Source organism: Misgurnus anguillicaudatus, chromosome 16 (genome assembly GCF_027580225.2).
Source record: "Misgurnus anguillicaudatus chromosome 16, ASM2758022v2, whole genome shotgun sequence".
In the NCBI taxonomy this organism is placed as follows: domain Eukaryota; kingdom Metazoa; phylum Chordata; class Actinopteri; order Cypriniformes; family Cobitidae; genus Misgurnus; species Misgurnus anguillicaudatus.
The window spans coordinates 24,751,369-24,763,054 of record NC_073352.2 but is presented as its reverse complement, the minus strand read 5'-3'; the positions used below and the strand labels follow the sequence as shown (position 1 = coordinate 24,763,054).

At 34.4% G+C, this 11,686-nt stretch overlaps 1 long non-coding RNA gene across 2 annotated transcripts; it reads left to right on the top strand.

The window, feature by feature from the left end:
- The first annotated feature begins 2,663 nt into the window (after positions 1-2,663).
- On the top strand, positions 2,664-5,728 carry LOC129420333 (uncharacterized). Of its 2 annotated transcripts, XR_012358117.1 has the most exons (6): positions 2,664-3,000; positions 3,711-3,792; positions 3,925-3,990; positions 4,096-4,115; positions 4,635-4,796; positions 5,581-5,728. It is a non-coding gene; the product is annotated as an uncharacterized lncRNA (long non-coding RNA). The 2 variants fall into 2 exon arrangements; XR_012358116.1 differs by lacking the exon at positions 4,096-4,115.
- Positions 5,729-11,686: the final 5,958 nt, after the last annotated feature.

Sequence of the window (11,686 nt, the reverse complement as noted above, 5' to 3'; positions counted from 1 at the left end):
CACAGAGCAAATCCAAAAGAAGAAACGACCAAAAATCTTTCTTGTTCATTGTCCCCAAAGGGAAACAGTTTTTGGTGTTGTCAGGGTGTGAAGTTAATCTTCAAAGTAAACATATCTCTTTCTCCATCTAGTTTCTGAAAGGGTAATCGAACTGGGCTCACCAGTCAGACTCAATGTACTCCTTCCTCAAATGTCATAGCAGACAGAAGCTAATAACACTGCTGAATTTTATTCGCAGCACTGATAAAATGGTAAAGCTTATTTCACATATTAATAAAAAGCATAATGTCAAATTGTGTTACCATCCTATTGCAAAAGCAAGTACTTTTTTGTTTGTTTTGCTTTTTGCTTATATAGATGCTAAATCGAGTAACAGTTATATAAGCTTTAGGTAACAGTTACTATGTTCTATGAAGTGGGTACCCACTTATTACTGTTTTGACAGGCACCTGTGTTTTAAGATACATGCTCAATACAGACATTGTGGTCATCACAATTATTATACAATTAAATATGCAAACAAAGGCAATGCTAAGACTCAGAGAGCACAAATCTTCTTTGGGGGGAGGGGGGGGGGGGTTACAGAGGAAGTGAGTCACACAAATAGACTATTTGATAGACTAGTAAGTGTGGATAACGGATGTTTAAAATCTCTAGCCTGGTGGTCAGGACATGAAGGGATCAAATCAGCAGATTTGCAAAGGTTTAATTATCTCCACATAGGCTATCATAAATAAAAATTAGACATCATAAATGGTAACTTTGCAGTCTCACATTATATTCCTACTATGTGATTTCCATATTAGAGTTTTCAACGGCAATATGGCAATAAATATCCTCACAACATTATTTTTTCTCAAAACTTTGACAAAAAATATTTTCAAATGAACTGTATTCTTACAGTTATTCAAAGATGCACACAATATTCCGCATATGATTTGAATATTAGAGTATTCATATAACAGCAATGAAAGTCTCATATAGCAATAAATATCCACACATAACTTAACATAACAGCATAATGAAATGAATAAACAGACAAGGAAGCAGGATTGACATGTAAATTGTATTATTATTACGGGAAAAACGGCAATATTACTGAAATAAACTCTGAGGTAAATGCGTCAAACACGCTGTTAACCGTACTAACAAGTTTAAATAAGCAATAACAGTGGAAAAAACATTATTATCTCTCAAAACTTTATGACAAAAAATATATTTAAAGGAAATATTCTTTTTCTTATTCCTGTTTAAGAGCACGTTCGTTCGTCTCTGGCCTCGCTCTGTTATGTAATAGATTGACAGGTGCGCATCCTCGTCTTTCAAACAGGTATTATTTTTTATAGTTACTCATTTAGGAAAATTAGCCATGATTTTATGATTTTATTATTATTATGAAACTTTTTTTTTTTTGGAGATTGATTACGATTTGTATTACCCTAGTTTTACTACAAACTCATTTTTAACAAACAAAAACCTTTCGCAAGAAAAACCTGTTGGTTTAATCATTTGAATATATAGACGGTTTCAGCAGTAACAACATAAACAAGCGGCTGTCGCGGTCTGCACTTAACTTCTGGTAAACTCCGCTAAGAATAAATAACAACAAAGTTCTTTAAACTTAGTTTATTTATATAACAAACAAAAAAACAAAACATAGATTACCTAGGAAACCAAAACATTTGTTATTTTCGACGAGGCATTTGTTCAAGAGATCAGTTTAGCAACTAGTCAGACCAAACGAAACCGGAAGTAAGGTTCGGATCCAGACGTGTATCACGTGCGTCCGATGAAACCGTCTATAATGTCATACATGTTATTAAAGGTGCCATAGAATGGAATACTAACTGTATTTACCTAGGCATAGATGAATATAATAAGAGCTCTGTACAGTACATGGTAATGACATATTGTGAGTCTCAAACACTCACGATGTGTCATTACCATGTACAGATGCATGCAAAACACCACTGAAAAACAGGCCAATGTCAACATAACACCAACTGTGACGTTACTGTCGAGATGTATGCCCCCAACATTAAATAACACAACGAATTTAGTACAATTACAATGCTAAAACCAAATTGTGACTGCTAATTTAGTGCTTAATGCTAGTTAATGCTATATACTAGAATTTAGGCTAAAGTTCTACTATTGACATTACAGTTGTGTTTTGCAGGTGCAAAAAACACAAACATACCACTCAGAAACATCTATTAACAATCTTCAAACAACTGATTATTCCTCAAATTCCATATTTTCTTGTGATACAGGCTCAAACATAAGGTGTTTACACACACACACACACACACACACACGCACACACGCACACACACACACACACACACACACACACACACACACACACACACACACACACACACACACACACACACACACACACACACACACACACACACACACACACACACAGAACTACTGAAGGAGCTGTACTGTGAAACAGCCAATCAAAGCAGAGCACATCATTATTATTCATGACTCTTTCAAATAAGGCAATAAAAGACTACTTCATTCTTAAAGCAAATCCTACGGTTGTAAATGGACATGTAAAACCGTCTCTGGGTCATTTTTGCCCTTAATAAACCCACCTTATACACTGTAAAAAATTTCTGTAAATTTACATGGAAATTCAACAGCAAAATGCTGTTTTCATGTAATAACAGTAAGCTGCTGTTTTTTACAGTGCATTGTGGGTAGACTTTCTCACTTCAGGCCGGTTGTCGAGCAACAACAGAATGTCACTGTTATTTAACGGTATTATAGCATATTTTTCGTTGGGCACGCCATTTTGGATTGTCTGCATGAGGTAGGTCTGCAACTTTATCGATGCTTGTGGTATTTTAAAATTACATATTACTTTTATATATTGCATTTTATTCAGTAAAGCTTTTAAAAAATAAATCGGATTCCTTTTCCTATTTTAATCAGGCAAAAAAGGTATTCTACCATCACATCAGTTACACTCACATCAGATAACAGGTAAGAATTCACCAAAGTTTTATACAACCTGTTTATTTTACTAAAATCTGTGTAAAAGATAAATGAGGAACGATCAAATCAATTATGGGTTTTGTGTCTTTACATTTTTAATGTGTGCATTCTGTCTATGCAAGTGAAAGATACACTTGTGTTATCTGCAAATTCGCCTGTTTTTTGTATTATCTTAAAATCCTTTGTTACCAAGTATATCTAAAAATAACACTAAAAAGATCTGGTATTTGTAAATTCATTACATGCTCGTTAGCTGGTTGAAACATCCTGTTGTATGTGGCACGTTTTTTTGGTGGTAAGACACATTAAGTTTATAAAATGGACATATCCTGGCTTCATTGTATACAGTAACTTAAGGTAGGTGGGATATATGAATTCGTAGTCTGATTACACAAAAATTAAACAAAGGCACTCTAATACATAAGACTTGAGCAGTCAAAATGGTTCCTGGTGAAAAACCAAATGTAACTCATTTCATTCACTGTGCATCTAGAAGTCTTTGTTGCAAACATGATTTCAAACTTGTTAAGTCATCATGCATCAAGTACAAGAAAGTGCAGTCAAACTTGAATTTATAATTATGGTTAGAAACTGATGTACATTAAAAAGTGTTACAGTTTTGTATATTGCAAAACCATTTGAATCGCATCAAAAGATTACTACTTGACTCATCTGAATTACTTTTATCCTTCATGTAGGTATATTTTGGTGCTTTGGTGCTATTTTGGTCCCTATTCCCTTTTCGTGCATTGTATAGACCAACAAATATTACAGATTAAGGTGAGTAAAAGATGAGAGAGTATCATTTTGTATAACCATTCATGTTGTGAGTAAAATGTCTTTGTTGCCTCTGTAAAATATGAAGTCTTTTTGCAGATGTTAATTATCATAAATTGTTATCTTTGCTAATAGATGTGTGCCACTCTTGCTGACTTTGAGAAGACTAGTAACTTGTAACACCTCGTTTGATCCTGTTTGGTAAATATATGAAATTTGACATTTTTTACTAAACAAGGCCCACACTCCAGGCTGACACAACCGTTTACTATCTTTCTTTCTTTCTTATTCTTTATGCCATTCCAGCATCTTTGGCTATATTCATGGTGAGAACTGGTTAATCCATACACAAGTTTTTATTCACACAAGTCAATCCAGACACTGGTTGGGGTAGAGACAATTTGGCATCTGTGGATACCCAGAGTAAACCCACGCTGACACAGGGAGAACATGCGAACTCCACTAAAAAGGCCACCTGACCTAGCCGGGGCTCAAACCGGGGACCTTCTTGCTGTGCCTTTTACTATCAGGAGAACATCAAGCTTTATGTGCCTCATTCTGGAGGCCACTGTATTTGAGAACACTGAAACTGAGAACACTTTTAATATCAGATTCTAAATGAATTTGTGATTTTCAGTTTACCTTTAGAAACATTAGTGGCCCTCAATTACTATACATTTAATTGTATCATGACAATGGCCTCTGAAAATAACATACTGTTAGGTTGAAGGACATGGCACTTTGTGTCCTTGCCAGTGCTTGCATATTCTTCTCACTGCCTTTTCTACACTTAGCTCTCCAGATATTAAGGATTATACATTAATCTATACATTCATTTGGTCCAGGTGATTCTCAGGGACAATGGATTAAACAATGGATGATCAGCCTGAAAGCCAAAAGGGTGTTCAGCCAACGTGTCTCACTGGACTTGCTGCATTGTTTTCTTTGTATTACATCTTCAACTTGCAAAAAGTGAAAGCAGCATCCACACTGGAAGTCCTTTAAAGGTAACAAGTTATTTTTAAAATGTTTTAAAAGGAATGGTTCCACATAAAATAATGATTTCATTAACTTAACTTCATTTTAACTTGTGACTGTCTTAAAAAGGTTGAATTTGTAACTTTTGAGGAGGCAATTTTGGTAAGGCTTCACAATAAGGTCTCATTTGTTAAACGGGATAGTTCACCCAAAACTGAAAATAATTTCCTCATTTACCCTCATGTGGTTCTAAGCATGTGAGTTTATTTATTTTGTTGAACACAAACTGAGATATTTTGATAAATGATGGAAACCACACTGATGACAGTACCCAAGTCAACGGGCAGTGCCAACCTTGTGCTTACCATCATTTATGAAAATATCGTCTTTGGTATTTAACAGAATAAAGAAACTCATACAGGTTTAGAACAAAATGAGAGTAAATTATGAAATAATAATTGGTTAAACACTTTAACATTAGTCAATGTATTAGCTAACATGAACTAACAATAAGCAGTTCATAGAAGTATTTAGTAATTTTTGTTAATAATAGTTTATAAAAAGTAATTTGTTGTGTTCGTTAGTTCAAAGTTCATTAATGTGAACAATTCCAACTTTTAATAATGTCTTAGTAAGTGTTAAATTAACTCAAAAGGGCTGTGTAAGTATTGTTTATGTTAATTCATGTTCACTAAAATAGTTAACTTATGTTAACTAATGACACATTTTTGTAAAGTTTTACTGGAAGTTTGATAATCTAAGTCAGAGTTTTAAATCATTGTTCACTGAAAATATTCTCTTTTTATTTTCCAGACGCTTCATTAAAATCAAACCAGGAAACAAGGGTGCAAAGGGAAAGTGACCTCTAAAACAGGAAAACTGCAAAAGAAGACCATCAACAGTCAGTCTCAAAATATCAAATCTTTTAAAAAAGACTTTTGGACTTTGAGTGGTACTTCATTGAAAATCATTTAAATATGGTGGGCTGCAGTGATGGCAGGTGACTTCTCCGAGGAGGCACGAATGCAAAGCTAGCCAAAACATTGTCATGTGTGTGGCTCGTCACTTCAAAATGTGTCTTTGGCGCGCCATGTGAACCTGTGCATAGCGTGTCATGTCAAAATACGTGCCTGCTCCAGACACTTTGAAGGGGATTATGATAAAAGAGATGCTCGCTTTTGCCATACTAGCTTAATCTCATGTGTAATCAGCAGTGTTGGGGGTAATGCATTACAAGTAACGCGCATTACGTAATAATATTACTTTTCTGAAGTAACGAGTAAAGTAACGCATTACTTTATAAATGTATACATTAATATTTGAGTTACCTTTTTAAAAAAGTAATGCGAGTTACTTTTCAATTTAATTAATTTAATTTAAAAATTAAATAATGTACTGAATTAAACTGAACATATTAACGTAGAGTTAAGCACTCTGTGCGCCTGAGCGGCAACAGTTTGAATCAAAAACGGAGATGGCAGGCCAGAGCTTGACATTTTTGCAATCATAAAAAAAAACACCTGCAATGCCTGAAAGAGATCAAGCCTCAGCCAAGTAAGAAAAAGTAACGCAAAAGTAACGCAAAAGTAACGAATGCATTACTTTCCATGAAAAGAAACTAAGTAACGTAATTAGTTACTTTTTTGGGGAGTAACTTAATATTGTAATGCATTACTTTTAAAAGTAACTTTCCCCAACACTGGTAATCAGAGTTTAGTGTTAAATGAGTGTCTTGCGGGTATCATGTGAATGTCTCTTTTATTCTTTATCATATTCAAAGCGTTTGCGGGAAGCACGTATTTTGACATGATGTGCAATGCATATAGATTCACATTACACCCCGAACACATATTTTGCATCCTGGCCACCACTGGTGGGTGGTGTTTTTGTATACTGGTTTGTATATTATAGACCATGTTTTCATATTTAAAATTGGGCTGGTGTCTGTTAAAGAATAAGCAAATTAATGTTTTATTGAATCCTTTTAAAAATGTGCTGTTTTTACAGTTGTGAAACTTTTGTGCTTTTTTGAAATCTAAATTTTAAACTACATTTGTATTTTAAGTAAAGATAAGGCATCTCAATATTGTTCTTTGTTTTTTTTTATTTTTTTTTATTTTAGTATGTTATTGGTGCGTTTTTGTTGCACCACAGTTTATGCACTGAATATTAAAATATATCTGCTTGTATTTCTGCCTGTTTTATGGCATAACAAACATAGCATAACAGTCAATCTGGTGTTGAATAGAATAAAGAATAAAAAATTCATAACCTGGCCTTTTTTGTTCTATGTTGACAAATATAAAATGCAGGGTATAATAGCATTTAAATTTAAAAATAATTGAGTTGTGACTAATATGTACTGTAAATTAACAGGTATATGATGCTAAATAACAGTTTTATGCTGTAGATAACAAAAACAGTATCATGCTATTAAATAACAGCTGTATTCTGTAGGTGACACAAACAGTACCATGCTGTTAAAATAACAGTTGACTGCTGTAGGTAACAAAACAGTATCATGCTGTTTTTTCTAATAACAGTATCCCGCTGTAAATTAACAGTGCAATGCTGGCAACCACAGCTTCCAGCATAATACCGTTTTTTTACAGGGAAATTTTTTACAGTGTATGTAGATGAACAATTTAACATAATATTTTAATGCATTCTTTGGCACCTTTAAAATACATATTTATATTTAATTTTGTGTAATATTAAACTGTACCTGTCAAAATGATTTGCATCATCCGAGTTACCATGTGTTATTAGTTTTGAGTGTTAGTTATCTGGGAATGTCGCGATTGGCCAATCAAAATTAAGCATTCCATCGAGCTGTGTAATAAGAAAAATTAACAACCTGCCTGCTTCTTCACTCTATGGGACCTGCAGCCATAGAAATATGCTTTACTCAGCACATCTTTCAGCTATTTTAATATTATGGAATACATTAATACCATGCATTAGTCTAGATTTGTGTTTCCCAACCCTTTATTTTTAATGTACCCCCACAGGGCCATCAGTAAGACTTAAGCACCCCTCATGAAAATCAATTTCGAAATGTGTTCCTTTTAACACATTATACCATTTATTATTGTCTTTGTATATTTAAAAAATGGGACTTAAGTTGTATGCTAATACGAACACTAACATTTAGACTTTACAGTCTCACAATGCGCTCTACTGGGAATCATTCATGCAACATTTGACCTTGTTTCTATGAACAAACATTATTATAGATTAGCTGTATATATTTAATTCAGGCTGCCTTTATTTCTCTCCTCTTTTTAATGTTATATAAGCTTCACATTTTGTAAACAACGAATTTCAAGATTCAAATATGATTAGCATGTTTTTAGGAATGCTCAATATTCATCTATATCCTTTCTCGCATGCCGCAAGTGTTATGTTTAATTGATGTGTTGCCAGTTATTGGAAATAACACTGAATAATAAAACAACCAACTTCCTGGTAGATCATGATTTAACCGCATTGTGTCTTTAGTGATTAGTTATAAACATGGGCTGAAACAGCATGCTGCCATCTAAATACATGGAAAGGTGGTTAACAAATGAACATCCCTAAGCCCAACTGGGTTGTTATGAAAGTTTATTTCAATTTTTCTTTATCAATCTCGGATCAACCCCTGTAAACATCCTCTTATTTCACAGGGATGTTACTTTATGGGCAGGGCTCCTAATGGTTGTTCATTTGATAAAGTCCATTTATGAAAACTGTGCCTCCGGTACCATGCAGTGAAAAATCATTTTCTGGCTCCTTTGGTGGTGGATTTTAATCTACAGCACTCTGTATGAATCAAATGCTGTTAGTATTTAAAGTGCCCTGACAAGAAGTGTTGCTTTGGCTATATTGCTAAAAGACTGGAAATGGCTTGTCCCACTCTGGATTGGTGTTTGATTAATTGTTTTTTTGAGTAGCCAAAAATCTACTGTTAATGTACAGATAAATTAAATAAAAAAAATAAAGGACTAGTTTAAAAATTATTTTGAGGGCTGTTGGTTATAAAGGAATGGAACAATACAGAACAAGAATATGATTTTTTTTGCTTGAAATATAATATTCAAAATCGCCCCATTCACGCGTGTATGTGGTCTTAAATTAAACTCCATAAAAATGTTTATATCTTGTTTTTCCACTGTGAAAATGCTCCTTGACTGATGTCATCATAATTTTAACCCCTCCCATCGAACCCTCTGCCATATAAACCAATTTTCACAATCGAATCAAACTCTGATGGCTAAATTCAACCCCATCCTACGTTTCCGCTTTTGAATATCCTGTTTCAGTTAGAAATCAATCATATAACAAAAGTAAAATGGGTTGCAAACAATGTTTCCTATTGACTTTAACTGGTGCAAATGTAGCTTTGGTCTATTTTCCAAACATCTGATGATGAGGCTTCTTTTTGACGCAACTGAAGTCCACCTGTTAGTATTTTGAAATGTAAAAGCAGATACGCATAAGAATGACACAATTTTCTAAAATGATAGTGGAAAATGTGGAAATTGTAGCTTTCATAAAGTAACATTATATTTGCCTGCAAATATAACACTTACATGATATGAATGATTTAAACAGAGCATGTGCAGAAACCAGAGTCCCAAAAATGTAAAAATATGAACAGCAATTTGAAAGTTGACACTTATAGACGTGCCTGTTATTTTTTCCCATTTTTTTATTTATAACCAACAATTTGTATTAATCTATGGGCTCTATCTTACACCCGGCGCAATGCAGCGCAATGCGCGACGCAAGTGTCTTTCGCTAGTTTCCACCCTAATTTTCACGTTTAGCGCCGCGTTGTTTAAATGGCAAATGCATTTGCGCCCTCTTTGCGCCCATGGGCGTTCTGGTCTGAAAAACGAGGTGTGTTCAGGCGCATTGTTGGCGCGTTGCTATTTTGAGGCAACTAAAATAGACTACGCCATTGACCAACAAAAACCTGGTCTAAAGTCTAAAGTCAATGGCGCAATATGTTTTATGTTATTTAAAGAGCGCATTAGTAATATGCGCCTATAACCGGGAGGACAACGCGGGTTTGCTTCACAAAGTACATAAATGCGCAGCAGCACAAAAATGCTTTTAAATATGAAAGATTAAAGGATTGAATTTAAGAGATTATTATTGAGTCTCTTGGACATATTTATAAATCAGGACTGATTATGAGACGTTAGAAGGCGCAAAGAGCTGCTTTACCTGCAGCCTGATAAGTAAATAAATGCTTTGCTTTAAACAAATGCGTCTGTTTTTTTTTATGCTACCTCACGGATTTATTGTATATGATGTACCTGTGGATATGGTGAGATGAGAAACATTTGTAAGTAATGCTTAAAAAAACTCTTTGCTAAAAAAAAACGCTGTCCAAAGTGCTGAAACGTGAGGAGAGCCGTTTGTAATTTCTTTATCTCCTGTTTGTTACAAATAAAGTATTTTTAGAGTACAAACCTTATCTTACATACTTGTAAATTATTTTTTGATGATATTGGATAGCCATGCATTTAAAGCAATTGCAAGCCTACTTTTTACTTCCATGACTAAAAGAAAACAGGTTTTGAAGGTTTTAATAAAAAAATAACAATTTCAATATAAGGGAAAAACAACACAATTATTTAACATTAATCTTAAACTGGGGATCTTCTACCTCCGCTTAGTTTTTCAGTTTACAAAGTCCGTCATCTAAATAGGGATTAGACATAGCGCCAGCGCAACTTGCTTTTAAAGGGAATGAGAGCTGTGACTCTCATTGGTTTACTGCACGTTACGCCCAAAATACTCCCATTACAATAGGACCTACCCTTTTCGACCATGCGCTCGGCGCAAAAACGATTTTTCCCGTCGTTAAATTAGCAAAAGTGGATTCGGACACGCCCATTTAGACGTTTGCTCTGTGCGCTTTAGACAATGCGCTTAGATCGTTAAAATAGGGCCCTATAAGTGTCATGTGCAGAAACCAGAGTCCCAAAATGTAAAAAATATTAACAGCAAATTGACAGTTGACACTTATAGAGTATTAAAAATTGTTGGTTACATTATTCTGACCATCTGGGCCTGTCTCTGTATCCTGCTGGGTAAACTCTCGGTTGACGATTCTTCGGTGGTTTAACGTGCCTGTTCATTTTTCTATCCTTTTCTACTATAATATACCTGCTTCACCAGACAGATTTATGCAAATAATTTTTTTTTTTTTTTTTTATTGCAAGTCTCCCCTAAGACATTTTAGATGCTACAATCAAACATTGCCATTACATTACAATATAGCAAGGAATATGTTGTCAATATGATATTATGCACTGCCCGAAAATAGTCCCCTGCCATTGAAAGTTATTAAGGGGACTATTTTCGGGTAGTGCGTAATATCATTGCGCCTCCAGCAACCATGTTACAGCAGCAAAGTCCTTGATTATTGAGCCAGAATGAGAGTATAGTTCCTACCCATATCTGCCTAGAAAAACGCAACGTTTAATTTTCCGTCGGTGTTAGTACACAATGTAACTACAGATGAGTCAAGTTTTAAATAGGAAACATATTGAAACTCTTTGGTTATTTTTTAGGCGCAATGCTAATGGACTAATCAGAATCTATGGATTGTGCTAAGCTATGCTAAAAGTGCTAGCTCCAGACAGCTGAATAAATTCCAAAACGGTAAGAATCAAATGTTTAACTCTAGGGGAGCTGGAAAATTTGCATATTATCAAAAAAAGTGTCTCTATAAGTAAAGATATTTTCCTAATAATTTTCATTTTAGCCATTGCCTAGACAATACCATGACTCAACAGCCATTACATCTGGACCCTAAAAAATGTTTATCAAATTTCAAACGAAACAAATGCCTGGATGCTAAAAAATAACCTAGACCAATAACAGAAGAGAAATCTCAAGACAGGTGTTTATGTGAAGCGGG